Genomic DNA, 14346 nt, shown 5'->3' with positions numbered 1-14346 from the left:
AGAGTGATCTTTTGAATATATAGAATGAAACTTGAATATATAGAATGATCTTTTGAATATATAGAATGAAACTTGAATATATAGAATGATCTTTTGAATTTATAACAATTATAACAATAAAACTTGTGGAAAAAAACCAACTCATTTTCCACTTTTTACAGATCAAGCTTGACATAATGGTTTGTTTTGTTTTGTTTTTTTGAAATAAAGCTATCATCTGTGCCTCCGAGCATCTTCACACTGTGCAAAAATCTCTTTCTGTCATTTTCTGTGCACATGTGTTTTGTATTTAAAGACGTTTTGCTCATTTTACAAACTTTCCGTCCGACTAAGAAGACGAGTGAATCTAAACAGCAAATTGTAATCCTAGTAAACAAAGCAGGTGTTGCAGTGAAATCTCTTCAACCACAATCACAATTCCTCCCAGTTTTAAGATTTCCTTAAATACTGTGTAATGAGTTATCATGACTAGATTTTGCTACCGCTAAGCACACACACGAATTCAAAATTCTTGTGTAACCTTCCAGAAATACTCACATGCTTGGCAATCAAATAAGTCTGGATGTCTTGAAACTCAGTGTTTGGCAAGCAGTGTCCCCAACTGTTCAACTTTTCTCGCTGCAGTCCATATTGCTTCTTTTGTAAATTTGCCTTCAGATACGCCGCATTCCCAAAGTTTTGAGAAAGTTCAATCAGAAAAAAAAGTTATCTTTCGATAAGTGGGCAAGCAAATACATTAGCAAAAACCTAATTCAGGCTCATTAGGCAGCACAAAATTAAAACATCTTCAATCTTAAATAGATCCATTGGGAGGAAACGTGAAGTTAAACATCGCACTTGGCAGCCAGATAGACTACATCAGTTTCCTCAGATACTTGCTGCTCAGTAGGAGATAAACAACCAGGCTCAAGGACGTGAGCAGCTGCTGCAGCCCAGCATTACATTCCAACTTCTCAAGCTACAGCTACCCCCGACCATGCCCCCAACACCTGCACAGCAGGAAGTGGAAACCTTGAGGGATTGCTTCTGAGTAAACAAGTAAAAGTTTAGTTGTGGTCAGAGGTGTGCATGTATTCACAAAGCCACTAAAGACACAACTTCTTTCATATACATATATATATCTTTTTTTAAACTAAAATGAAATTCAAAACAAAGCCAAATCCAGCCATGTTATCAAATACATTTTGGGGATAAGTGTTGCAGTTAAAATTGCAGTAAAAGTCACACATGCACACATTTATATTTGAGTAATAAAGAAAATATGGAGTCTATGGAGTCTTTGATAATGAAAACAAAATATGAAAACAGAATCGCTGACAACATCATTTGCATTTCTGTTGTTCCATAACCCTTTTAAATACATTGCATATGTGTTAGAAATATGTATCTTATGTTTCTGTTCCATTAAATCCCAAAAAAAATGGAAAGAGACATCATGCACAGTTAAAATTTGAGAATTTTACATATTGTGAAAAAAATGACGTGTTTTACATTTCTTGTGTTCTTTTAGAGGCTGTACAACGGGGGAAAACTATACAGAAGATGTAGTGCAGTTCAGTTTTCTTCATAGAACAGATTTGCGTCCCATATGTCTAAGGCAACAAAAGAGAGACCTCCTGAGACGCAACCAGAACCTTCTGCAGTGAAGCAGGAAACATATAAAATGTTCAAATCTTAAACATTCTGAAAAAGAACACTAGAGTTGCAGGGAGGAAGTAAACAAGTAAGAAAACCTTACTGGCTGAGAACTAAGGTGAGAAGTATGTTGAAGTAGCTTACTGCATGCTTAGAGCCTAAGGAGGGAGACAGTGATATTCAATTACAGATTTTCTAATTTACCAAAGACATGAAAGAAGAGGAATTGGGTTTATTTAGTTGGGAGCCGAACGAAAAGAAAGACTGAGACCTTTATTTGATGAGTACTAGACACAGGAGGTGAGGGGAAGAATGAGAGACCTTTAATTAGACAAGATTGACGGTGAGAGGTTGTGAAGTCTAATTAGGCATGTCTGAAAAAAACTATTTTGAAAGTGGGATCACTCAACTGAATGAGAGACTTCATTATAGCTGAAAGAAACCAGGAAAGCGATACATGGCCAGTGTACTTTTTAAAACCACTCTGGGCTACATTTTAGATAACAAGCGATTAGTTCTTTTGTCTATTTCATTAGTGAATGAATTTCCTGTCAGTTGAATTTCCATGATACCAATGTCCCTAATTTTGTCTCAGAACAGATGAAGCTCGGTGAACTTGTAAAGTGACAGTGTCTTCATGAAGAAGCAGGTATTTTCCAGTCGACACTTACTTGGTAATTTCACAGCTTTTCGTGACACTAGTATTAGCAAAATATGAGAAGAAGATGATAAAACTGACTATTATGTCTTAGCCACTGGCTGACAGTTTGTGGTGTTTTCTTAACTCCAGCTTAAAAACTCTTTGAAAACAATTATCTTTTTTATGCAAATATGGAAATAATAATGTTCTGCAGTGCCCTTTAAATGAGCTTTTCTTTCATCTGAAACAGTTGCGTAAACAGTCAAATAACCGCTTTATCATCTTCATTAAACATGCTGTTTTTGTGATTATATTTAATCGATCAAATACATTGATATGAAGAAAAAAATAGAAACAAACAAACAAAAAACCCCTAAAGAAACATAATTAGTGAAATGCTGGTTTAAACTACTTATGGTCAGTTGCTGACTTTAAGGCTACGTTCACACTGCAGGCGAAAGCGCATCAAATCCGATTTTTTGACCCTATGCGACCCATATCCGATCATGGTATGACAGTGTGAACGGCACAAATCCGATATTTTCAAATCCGATCTGGGTCACTTTGGCTACGTTCGCACTGCAGGTCTTAATGCTCAATTCCGATTTTTTTATCAAATCCGATTTTTTTGTCTGCTCGTTCACACTACAAATAAAATGCGACAGCAAACGCTCTCTAGTGTGAACGCTCAAAGCGGCCCGCATGCGCAAAAGAAGACGTCACACACAACGCGCTCTGTACACCCAGAGCAAACTATATTGTTTGACTGATGGGCCTTAATATAAAGACTTCGGACTTTACGTTTCCCAATTTTTGCTTTAAGTTTTGTTATTTACATAACAATGTAGATAACCTAATAATTATCTTTATTGCTGTTTTAGAGAGGAGCGGTGCTTCAAAGGATAGTTGCAGATTTCTGTCAGAATCTACAGATTATACAGTACATAAAATATACGTGAAAATAAAATGTTCACGTTTCCCCAACGTTGTCTTCCCAACAGTTTCACTAACATCTACACTTATTGGCCAGGAAGCGTTTGCGATGTCTTCTCCGGAGCTGATAATTGGCATCTGTCTTGTGTCGGTGGCGTAAAAGACGGATTTAATGCGACATGACCATTCACACAGCAGTCGCTTTCTAAAACATCGGATATGTATCGGAATCAGTACCAGATACGAAAGTGACCCAGATCGGATTTGAAAATATCGGATTTGTGCCGTTCACACTGTCACACCATGATCGGATATGGGTCGCATAGGGTCCAAAAAATCGGATTTGATGCGCTTTCGCCTGCAGTGTGAATGTAGCCTTTCGTATGTGGTACTGAATCCGATGCATATCCGATGTTTTAGAAAGCGACTGCTGTTTGAACGGTCATGTCGCATTAAATCCGTCTTTTACGTCACTGACACAAGACAGACGCTAATTATCATCGCCGGAGAAGACATCGCGAACGCTTCCTGGTCACCCAGGCCTGATCACTGTCAAAGCTGTAGAACTTTTTGGAAGGTTTGAGCCCGGTTACATCTGGTGTAAAACTAACAGCATTTCATAAAAAGAACCTTATAACAACAGTCAAACATGGTGGTAGTGTGATGACTTGGGCCTATTTTACTGCTGCAGGACCTGGAGAACTTCAAGTAGGAGAGTATTCGAGGCTGTGAAACACAAATGGTGAACTGTGACTAATGAAACTTGAATGACTTCTGTTCTTTACCAAAAGAATTCTGAAGGACTGTCTGGTCATCAGTTAATTCCCTGAAGCTTAAGCACACATGGGCTTATCTGAAACATACCAGCAAGTTTTGCCTCTAAATCATCTCCACAGCGATGTGAAAGACTCACTGAGAATTGTCACAAATGCGTAATTGCTGCCAAGGCATAACTACTTATTAGGTTTAGGGGCAATTCTTTTTTTTTTTTTTCTTTTTTTTACAAATACAAAGTGTGTTTGAATTTTTTTCATTTGAAAACTGCATTTTGGATTTACTTGGGTTATCTTTGTGTAATGTTAAAAAGTGTATGATGATCTGAAAAAATGTGTAAGAACAATGCAAAACAATAAGAATCAGAATGGGGTGAGTACTATTTCACAGCGCTGTGGGAATGTCACCAGAATATAGTCAGAATATAACTAGCTGAGTTGAGTTCCCTATTGCATAGGTGTGTATCGCAGAGATTAGTGCAGCCTGACTCAGAGTGCAATGTGTTGGCAGTTTTTTGTGTTTAAAAATCAGGCAGCAGTCATTTGCAAACCTTTGCCAACTTGTCCTACAGTCGTTGCAGTCAGTCTGAGGACTGCGAATGTTTGGGGACAGATTGCCTCCTACCAGACAACTGTGCAATCACCTTGTAATAGAAAACAATTGACACAACAATTTGCCTTGTCAACATAAAAAAAATTAATTAAATTTCATAGTCATAATGCATAATGTAACTATGCATTGTTTCTACGGCATGGTGAAAATAGCATAGTGTTTGCCTAAATAATAATGTAAGTTGTGTTAGCGTAATTGGTTTCCCGCTTATTATGAAAATAAATGCATAAATACGTACATCTAGGACTTTCAGTTATACTGGTTTTTGATGCTATAGGTTACTAGTAACAAAACCTGATGGTTCAAAACTAGCTTTTATCCACTATTCCTCTTCTTTCTTTCTTTCTTTCTTTCTTTCTTTCTTTCTTTATTTATTTAAAGCTTTTTCTTGGCTTCTACCATCCCGAGGGAAATGTCTTTCTCTTTATACTAAATGCTCCACTGTGTTCAGCACCTTTTATCTGACTTTGTCTCTCTGTTGTGTATTGCTTAGCTGGTTCTTCTCAGTGAAACAGATGCTTGCAGCACATGAAGCAAAACAGCAAAGTTTCAGATTTTTCAAAAAAAAGGCTAAAAAAGTATAACAATGCTCACAATGAACTGCAGTCTAATAATTCCATGTTGGCCCATCTCTCTGATCAGCCCCTTTCATGCTGCACAGTCATCCTTTCCTTTGCTATTAAATATTAATTATAGTAGCTTTAAACTAGCATCCAGCTGAACATAAGTGCTGCTTGACCTGTGTTGTCTCATGTGAATGTTAAGCATGGGCTGGGGTGTCAAACACAAAACTGGATGACTATCAGTATTATTGTATTACAGTGTTTTCAAACCAATCCTGAATGGTAACTATAAACCTATCATGGAGATGCTTTCTCAAATGGAGTTTAAACAGTGTGAGGCGTTCCATAGAATTGGTTAATGATTAAATGTGAAATGAATCCAGTTCTTCTCTCCCTTGAATACCATTTTGGTATTCAATAAGTTGAACCAATCATTATATGTAAATGAAAGACTGAAATCTTTCTCCAGGGTGATTTTAAAGCAGTGGGTTTAATAAACTTGTTTACTAAAAGAGAATAATATCCCATTACCAGTTGATCATTGTTTTTCCATAACACATGAATGCTGTGAGATTGAAATTTGGGTGATACCACCATCACCACTACCACGTTATACCCAAATTTCTGAAAATTTCAATAATATTTATACTGAATTGCTTTTTTCTCACATAGATTTCAAGATCAACCAAATTTTCTGTCAATATGGAAGCAACTACCTATTTCATTCTCTCCGTGAATAGAGCTGACTCAATCTGTCATGATCCCACTCGGCTCTTATGGCTCCATTCTGTATTGCACATGAAGATGTCTCTCCCAAATTAATTTTGCAACCAGAGCTTACTCACTGCAAAACAAACAAACAAGCAAAAAACAAGCAAAGGATAGTAAAAAAAAAAAAGAAAAAGAAAAAGAAAAGAAAGGCATGGCTTTATGTTCTGCTTTTCCATTTGTGTTTCACAGCCTCGAATACTCTCCTACTTGAAGGGACTTGCAGTATTGCAGGAGGATACAGAAATGCTTGTTTGCTGGCATGAAAGCAGAAAATCAGAAAATGTTCACATACCACACTCTTATAATATAACTCTAACTGTCTATATCTATATATATACACACAGAAAAAGAGAGAGAGTGCACGAGAGAGCGAGCACAAATGGGGTTTCTTTCTCCCTCATCCGTATGAATTTATGTCCGAAACACAATGTTTCCAGTGCATTAAGTAAGTCTAAGGCCAATTAATAAAATCAGCTGCAGTGCTACAAATCCACTGCAATGTCCTTGAGACCAGTCATAAACTACTGACTGCAGCACCAGAAATACATTTCTGATCATACGACCAGAAGTAAACAGCTGACTACACAACTGGAAACAAACAAGCTCCAATGAGACCAGAAATAAACGACTGATGCATGGAGCTGGAACTAAACTGGTGATCACAGGAGAGTAGATAGATGACCAATTATCAAACGGTGAGCCGGCAAAGCTCCGAGGGTTTGACATTCGTGAACTACATGCGAACCAACCCCCATCCAGGCATATCCCGAACAAGGCAGTGCCCTTTTGATGCCTCTTAAAAGACTTGGTCTCCGTGAATTTGCTGTCTGTGCTGACTGTTCCTGAGGAGATGGGTCAGTTCCTCCCAAAGGTTACATTTTGTCACTGTAGGGAAGAGGATGAGGGATTCATGAAGATAGCAGTCAGCTTGCCACCATTGTATGGCAGGGTTGTATGTGGGGAATGTGCAGAATGATGGAGTAAATTAGGCTCTGAATAGGTGAAAATACGTGTTTCACATGCTTTAACTGACAGAGTTACTTTTCACCTAAAATAGAAAAAGTATTAATATCTTTCTTTCTTTTCTTTAGGAGTAAAAGAAATACCCTGCGATAAGTAATATACATTTTGCTAGTATTTATTATTGATCACCTCTGAAAGAGCATCTCAGCACAGATAGCAACTAAAATGTTCAGAAACTATAAAATCCAAAGATTCGTGGACATTCTGCCCAATTACAAATAATGATATTATTTGGACTGTTTTAATAGCCACTTTCACTCTCATCATTGAATTACGAACAAAATCAGCAGTGTTTAAACAGTGCAGTATGTTAGTTATGAGGCTGGTAAGAACTCACAAATTAATTTGGCAATAAAACCCCTGGTGAAATAATAGGTTGCTGCAACCAAACAATGTTAAGCCTCACACAGAGAAAATATTGCGTTAGGATAATGAGCCAATCAATTATCGGGATCTGCTCAAGTTGACAGTTGGCTCTCACCAAAGTCAAACCACTGCCTGATAATGTCACTGAGTCTTTCTGTTTTGCACAAGATTCTGCCATCAATTAGACCAAAATACCCTGAGAGAGAAGAAGGCACAAAAAAGCAAAGAGGAACTACAACATCTCCCCGCTAGAAGAAAGTGAACCACAACCAATTATTCTATCACCTAGAGGCCTCTGTAGAAGGTTGACAGATTGTATGAGGACGGTGATTAGTTTTAAGTGTCAGATGATCGGGCTGTGAACTCTGCTCTTAAAGAACTGTTACAAGAACTAATATTAAAAAAGCTAATAATTCCTTGAAAAACTCCCTAACAAGCTTCCTCTTACTTTTTAGTTAAACATAATGAAACATTTAAAATGTTGAAACAGCCTCTGCTGTCAAATACCTAGAAACCTTACACTGTGCACTCAATGCACCACTGGCAATATTAAAAATACATATTTAGAAGCGAGAACTTCCGCTGTACTTTTATTTTGATAATGACTGTAATATTATGTCATGCTATTTGATTTTACTGAAGGTTTACTCAGATGCTGTGGATTACCAGGAAAGATTCTGCAAATTAGACTTAATATTTAATTACAAACCATGCGTATAAAAATATAATAGACCAAGACTACCTTCCAACAACAGACTATAATGTCCTCGGGCATTACAATGTTCCACACGTAGCTCCTCTTTAACATTTCATTGGTTGTAAGAGTCTTCTTTGAATATGTTATGTTATTTTATTTGCTGGTAATTCTCGAATCCGAGGGGAATACACTCTGAGGAATAACTGCACTCCTATTTCTGTTTCTTTTTTTCAACAATGAGCAATCTTTTTTGTGACTCTATAGCACTGTATTTGCATTAATATTTATGTGTGTGTGTCATTATCATTTGTCTACTTTATGCACATGTTCCCTGCCCTCATTTAACCCTTGCTTTGTTAAAAATAAATATTATTACAAGCCTCTTATAGTCCATTAAAATGTACGTTCTATTCCAGCGTGTACCTGTTTTGAACTGTGACATCAGTCTCAAAAATGTTTTTTCCTGTAATTGCACTTGACAAACAACCCAATGGCCCAAGTAACTGTTTATTGACTTGTCTCTGTACAGAGTGGTGCAGCTTCTCACGGTGCAGTGCCACTGTTTGAGACACATAAGGTGCTGGCTTTGCACCCATCCCTACACGAGTGCCACAGTGTGTAAATGCAATGATCAATTTCAAATTTCTTGAGAGCTGCAGGGAATGCCAATGGTCACACAAACTAATCCATAACCAGAGAATCCAAACTTCTTTGCCTGCAGCATTTTCACTGGGCAGTATCAGCTACTGTTTGTTCCCTCTGTGCTCACATATTCTATGTCCCCCTGGCAGCAAAAGCTAAAAAAAGCCTCATAAAAAGAAGAAAATTGCTGTTTGTATTTGAAAGCATGTGCAGTGTGTACTCTAGTGTGCCTGCCTACTCCAGATTAGTTCAGTTACATAAAACATGTTATTGATACCCCCATTAGTGTTTTTGGATAGTTTTCATGCGTTCACATGAAATAAAATATAAGCTGTTAATACAATGCAATCAATTTTCTAAGCATATATGGATGCAATAGGTTTTGGCGGATTTCTAACAGGATATGAAAAAAAAAATGAAGTGGGTACGTGGGAAAGGAGGAAAAAAAAAGAGATTTCCGCTGTGTCCTCTGATCTTGTTAATGCGAGAAGCCAGGCATCTGGTTATCTGAAAACATATATGTATTTGTTAATGTGTCTCAGGATAATGCAAACTGTGTTAATTCCATTTGGACCTGTAGCAGTGGCTTATTAGATTATTGCATAAATGTCATGTTTATCAGGTTTAGAGATGTAAATGGGAAGAATTAAATATATCCTTTAAGTCTACAAAGAGTTAGTGAACAAGCTCTCCCTGGCTAACAGAGAGCTTGTGTAGAGTTTGGAACAGAATTTGTGGCTGATTGCGACTGGCCCACGTGCCTTTGAGTGTGTGGGTGGTTTATATTAATCTAAGTGAATATTTGGTACTACAGTCATCTCAGAAAGTATTTGGACAATGAAATTGTGTTTGATACTTTGGCTCCATTCTCTTTCTACTTCAAATGTTCAACTAGATGATGCTAATGAGGTTAGTAGGTTTTTCATTTTAGAGTATCTTCAGTTTCAAATTAATATTCAATGAAGCACTCATTCTTTACTTTTTTATTTTATTGTTAGAGTCCTTATCTACCTAGAGGGACACAAGTGCCTCTCTATAAACAAGGGTCTTGTTATGAACAGGGGCCAGAAGCACCGAAGCGCCGCTCACCAGTTCAACCCAACAACCAACTGCACTCCTCTCTGCCCTGCCAAGCTACACCACAACCAGCTGGTGGCAATCTTCAATTACAACACCTGAACCGCATTAACTCGTCAGCCCCGACCCTGAAAGCCAGCAGGTGCTCGAGGGAGACTCGCAGGGGCTCACTGTTACCTGTGGACAAGTCTCAGTTCATGTCACAGGAAAGGGGAGTTGTTTTATTCATTCGCTGCCGTTAACAATGTGGAAATTTGAGATTTGCAGTGGAAAATGGAGCTCTAATCAAAAGACTGAGCCTTCCACCCTTGAATCATGCATGTGCCGAATATACCGTAATTGATTGTCTTTTAATGTGCCAATAAAGTCATAAGCCATTCATGTAATAGGAGTTCCTAGCTTTGTGCAAAATAATAATTCAGATATGATGCAATTCTCATTAAAGTAATAGATGCCATCCTATATTTATGTGTTTCACCCTGTTGGTGAAACATTGTTAAAATGCTTTGCCTTAAAAATATGTCTTCAATATTTCAGTACAATTTAAATTGGTTAAGATATTTGATGTCTAACAAAAAGGTTTTTAATTGTGTAGTTTTTATGCACTTTTGGTACCAGCAATGTTTTCTATCTATTTATATAACAAAAATGCTCATTAGGAAGTTATAATTTTAGTTTATTTTATCATATTTGGTTTAGATGATGAAATGATGAGCAGATGCAAGTTATATTCCCATTAGAATTCTTTGAAAGGCAACACACTTGGGAAGGATAAAAGACATTTGCTTTACAGTAATTGCACAGGAAGTGGACCTATTATCTGATTTAATGTGTACTTTTTCTTTTTTTTTTTTTAAAGAAACGATATCATTTTTAAAAGTGAACCTTCTATCATTCAGCCTCTCAGCCATTGCAAATTTTCCTTATGAAGCAAGTCATTATCACAAACTACAATTAATCTCACTCAGAGAATCTTAACATGTCTTCCATCTTGGTGGCAGAAAACCTCATCTTTTGAATTAATAAAAACGAAAACTGAAGCACTGGCTCTGTTTAGACAAGTAATTGTTCAGGTGAAAAAAATAATTTTTTTTTTCCAGATTTCAACCAGGGAACGTTTGAAATTACACAACTTTGAGGAATGTTAAAGTGGATTATATTTTGAGTGGCAGTAAGTAAATTTATCCTCTGTGTTATCATATAGCCATGTCTAAAGCTAGAGTTGGTGAGATTCTTCAAAGAGCAACAAAAGTGTTTAAAGAATTGTATTGGAGACAGATGTGCGATGGTTCATTTTTGCTAAAATAGCACTGAAATCAACTGCTTTAATTCTCCTTCACATAGAATTAACACGCTGGAAACATTGCTCAAAGATTTTGGTTAAATTTGGTGACTGTGAGGGCTATTTGAATACAGTGAACACACTGCCATGTTCAAGGAACCACTTTGGCTACATTCACACTGCAGGTCTTAAAGTTCAATTCCAATTTTTTGATCAAAACCGATTTTTTTTGTCTGGTTTTCACACTACAAATAAATTGTGACAGCAAATGCGCTCTAGTGTGAACGGTTCATGGCCCTCAAAGCGGCCCGCATGCGCAAAAGAAGACATCGCTCTGTTTACGGAAGTAAAAATGGCGGCTACAGAGTTAGTAGGTGTTGTTGCAGCAGTCTATCATTTCTCCCCATATGCTAATCAAGTCCAAAACCTCAGTTTCTGTCCATTCATGACCATTCAAACAGCAGTCGCTTTCTAAAACATCAGATATGTATCGGATTCAGTACCACATACGAAAGTGACTAGGTCGGATTTGAAAATATCGTATTTGTGCTGTTCAAACTGTCATACCATGATCGAGTATGGGTCGCATAGGGTCAAAAAAGTCGTATGTGATGCGCTTTCGCCTGCAGTGTGACCGTAGCCTTGGACATGTCGTGAGCTTTGTGACAGGTTGCTGGGCGTACTGTGGACATAAACACATGGAAATGGTCGGCAAAAATTCTAAGGTAGATTCTGGCATTCAAACAATGTTCAGGTGAGGGATGCAAAGCATGCCAAGAAAATATCCCCCACGCAATTACACCAACACCAACAGTCTGCACCATTTATATGAGGTAGGCTGCATCCATTCTTTCTTTTTAGTTAAGCCAAATTCTACTCTTCCCATCCAAATTTTGCAGCAGAAATCAAAACTCATCATAACAGGAAAGGTTGTGATGAGTTTTGAATGTCCAATTGTACAATTTTGGTGAGCCCATGTTAATTGAAGCTTTTACTGTTCTTAGCTGGCAGGAGTGGCATTGTAGTATATGCTATAGCCCATTTCCTTCAAGATTTGATGCATTGTGTGTTCAGAGAAAGCCTTCTGCATTTCTTGGCTGTAACAGGTGATTTTAGATACTGTTGCCTTCCTATCAGCTGTCTGGTCATTCTCCTCTGACCTCTAACATTAACAAAAAGCATTTCTGCCCAAAGAGCCGCAACTCACTGCATATTTTCTGACCAATGTCTATAAACCCCAAGAGATTGTTACCAAATGACAATCACACTAGAGCAGCAATGTCTGAAGCACTCAGATCTGAAATCAACAACTATATGGCATTCAAAGTCTCTTAAATCACATTTCTCCTCAATCTGATGCTCAGTTTGAACTTGGGTAGGTTGTCTTGACCATCTCTAGATTACACGTGACGGAGTGATTAATTATTTGCATTAACAGGCAGCTGAAAAGGTGTACTTAATGAAGTGCATGGTGAGGGTTTAATATTTTTTTTCTCTGTTTTTAGAACATGTGAGGAGCTGACGGGCAAGGTTAAATCAATGATGTTGTAGTACAAGAAACATACCAAGTGCACTTCTCCAGAGTACTTTTTCACTTAAAGCAAATGTCCCGTGATGATGATTCACTCTAATTTACTTCATCAATTTTAATGCAATAATAACCTGCTCAGTTAGTAAAAATGCTGGGAAGTAATATAAATTGGAGAGTTTGATCAGACTAAAAGACTTCATTAAGGACCGTCATTAATTCCACCTATATTTCAGTTATCAATCATTTATATAGCAATCGCCTTGAATGGATGAGCAAAAAAACTGCTGTGTGTTTCTGTCTGTACTTGAAATAGAAGTGTACACACATTGATGCAGATTTGCACTGATCATTCAGGCATTTTCTGCTCTTGTGAAATAACCGTGGTGTCTAGAACATTGTTTTGCCTATTTGAGCTTGAGCAAGAAAGGGAAAAACATCACTAGTTACAAGGCGATGTCTGATCCATATTACATTTGTATACACAGTACTAAAAGACAGATTTTTTTTTTTAAGTCATTCAATGGTATAGCAAGCATAGTGTAGACTTTTAGAAGCATAGCTCCCAGGTGCATGATTTATTATATGGAAAGCACATGTAGCTTGGAAAGAAAAACATTGCTATTTGAAAGTATTTAATTGGAGACTGCATTTCAAGACAGCCAGCCCTGCCGCTGGTTTTATTCTAATTGCCAGCAGCTACGCACTTAATGAAGCGAGTGGTGAAGAGTGTGGGTAAAAGAGTGAGAGTGACCAGGTTTCCAAGGCAACAGCAGCGGTAGCTGAGTAGTGTTTTCATCTTGAGGAAAAGGCTACAGGAGAGCAGTGTTTCCCGGCGGTGTTTCCTGCAGCTCCATAATGAATATCTATACAGTAATAGATATATTTGTGGAAATGTTGCAGAGTTGAAAGATGCATGCAAACCTGTAGAGTAAGGCCTTTACAATACACCAGAGAAACAATTTTCCTCCAAACTTCAGGATTAGACTTGAGTAGGACACTTCGCAAGTAGATTATAGCGTACAAGCTTTAAAGTAACTGCACTGGGCCAAAGCTTTGAAAGCCTTCTGTCTCATGGTTTTGAACAAAGAAATGGTCTAGTCATTTTTTTGCCCTGCTTATCTTACTGCTATATAGATCTGCAAACTCTTATGTATCCCTAATCAATTACAGATGTACACAATGGTTCACAATAGCGGTTCAAGTTTTTTTCTTTTCTTTTGCACTCCAGCCTAGGCTCATATAAAAGTTTGGTTATTTTAAAATATCATTTATGAAGAAATTGCTCTCTCTTCCTTTTTGCCAATGGTCCGCATCCATGTGTGTCATGTGTTCCAAGTAGGACACAATATGCCCAGCAGGAAAACAGAGAGATAGGCAGAGCGTAGCCGATGTGTTGCATTAGCCTAACGGTCAGTAATGGATGAAATAAAGCAAAAACTTGCTAAAGGGAATATCCCCAAATCCCCAGTGATTCAGGGATGGCTTTTTCACTGTTTGAATAATATGACCTTGTAATATCCATAATTATGGCTGTATACAGAACTGTCAAGATTTTTAAGAGAAGACACTTAGATTTTAAACAAGCCAGTGTGAGCAATGAGGCAATAATCAGCTTGATGTGAACTAAAACAATATCAAATCTGATTCACAATGTCATTAAGCGTCATAAAATCTCTCATTCAAACTAAATCTATGTGAGAATTAAGCTGCACTCATAATATATACAAATACGGTTTACACAACCCTATTAAAAGTATTCTTTTTTCAAAAGTATTATATATTGCAAAGATTTTTTTATTT

The sequence above is a fragment of the Aulonocara stuartgranti genome (genome assembly GCF_965226115.1).
Source record: "Aulonocara stuartgranti genome assembly, chromosome: 10".
Lineage (NCBI taxonomy): Eukaryota > Metazoa > Chordata > Actinopteri > Cichliformes > Cichlidae > Aulonocara > Aulonocara stuartgranti.
Note: the sequence above shows the minus strand (reverse complement) of the source record.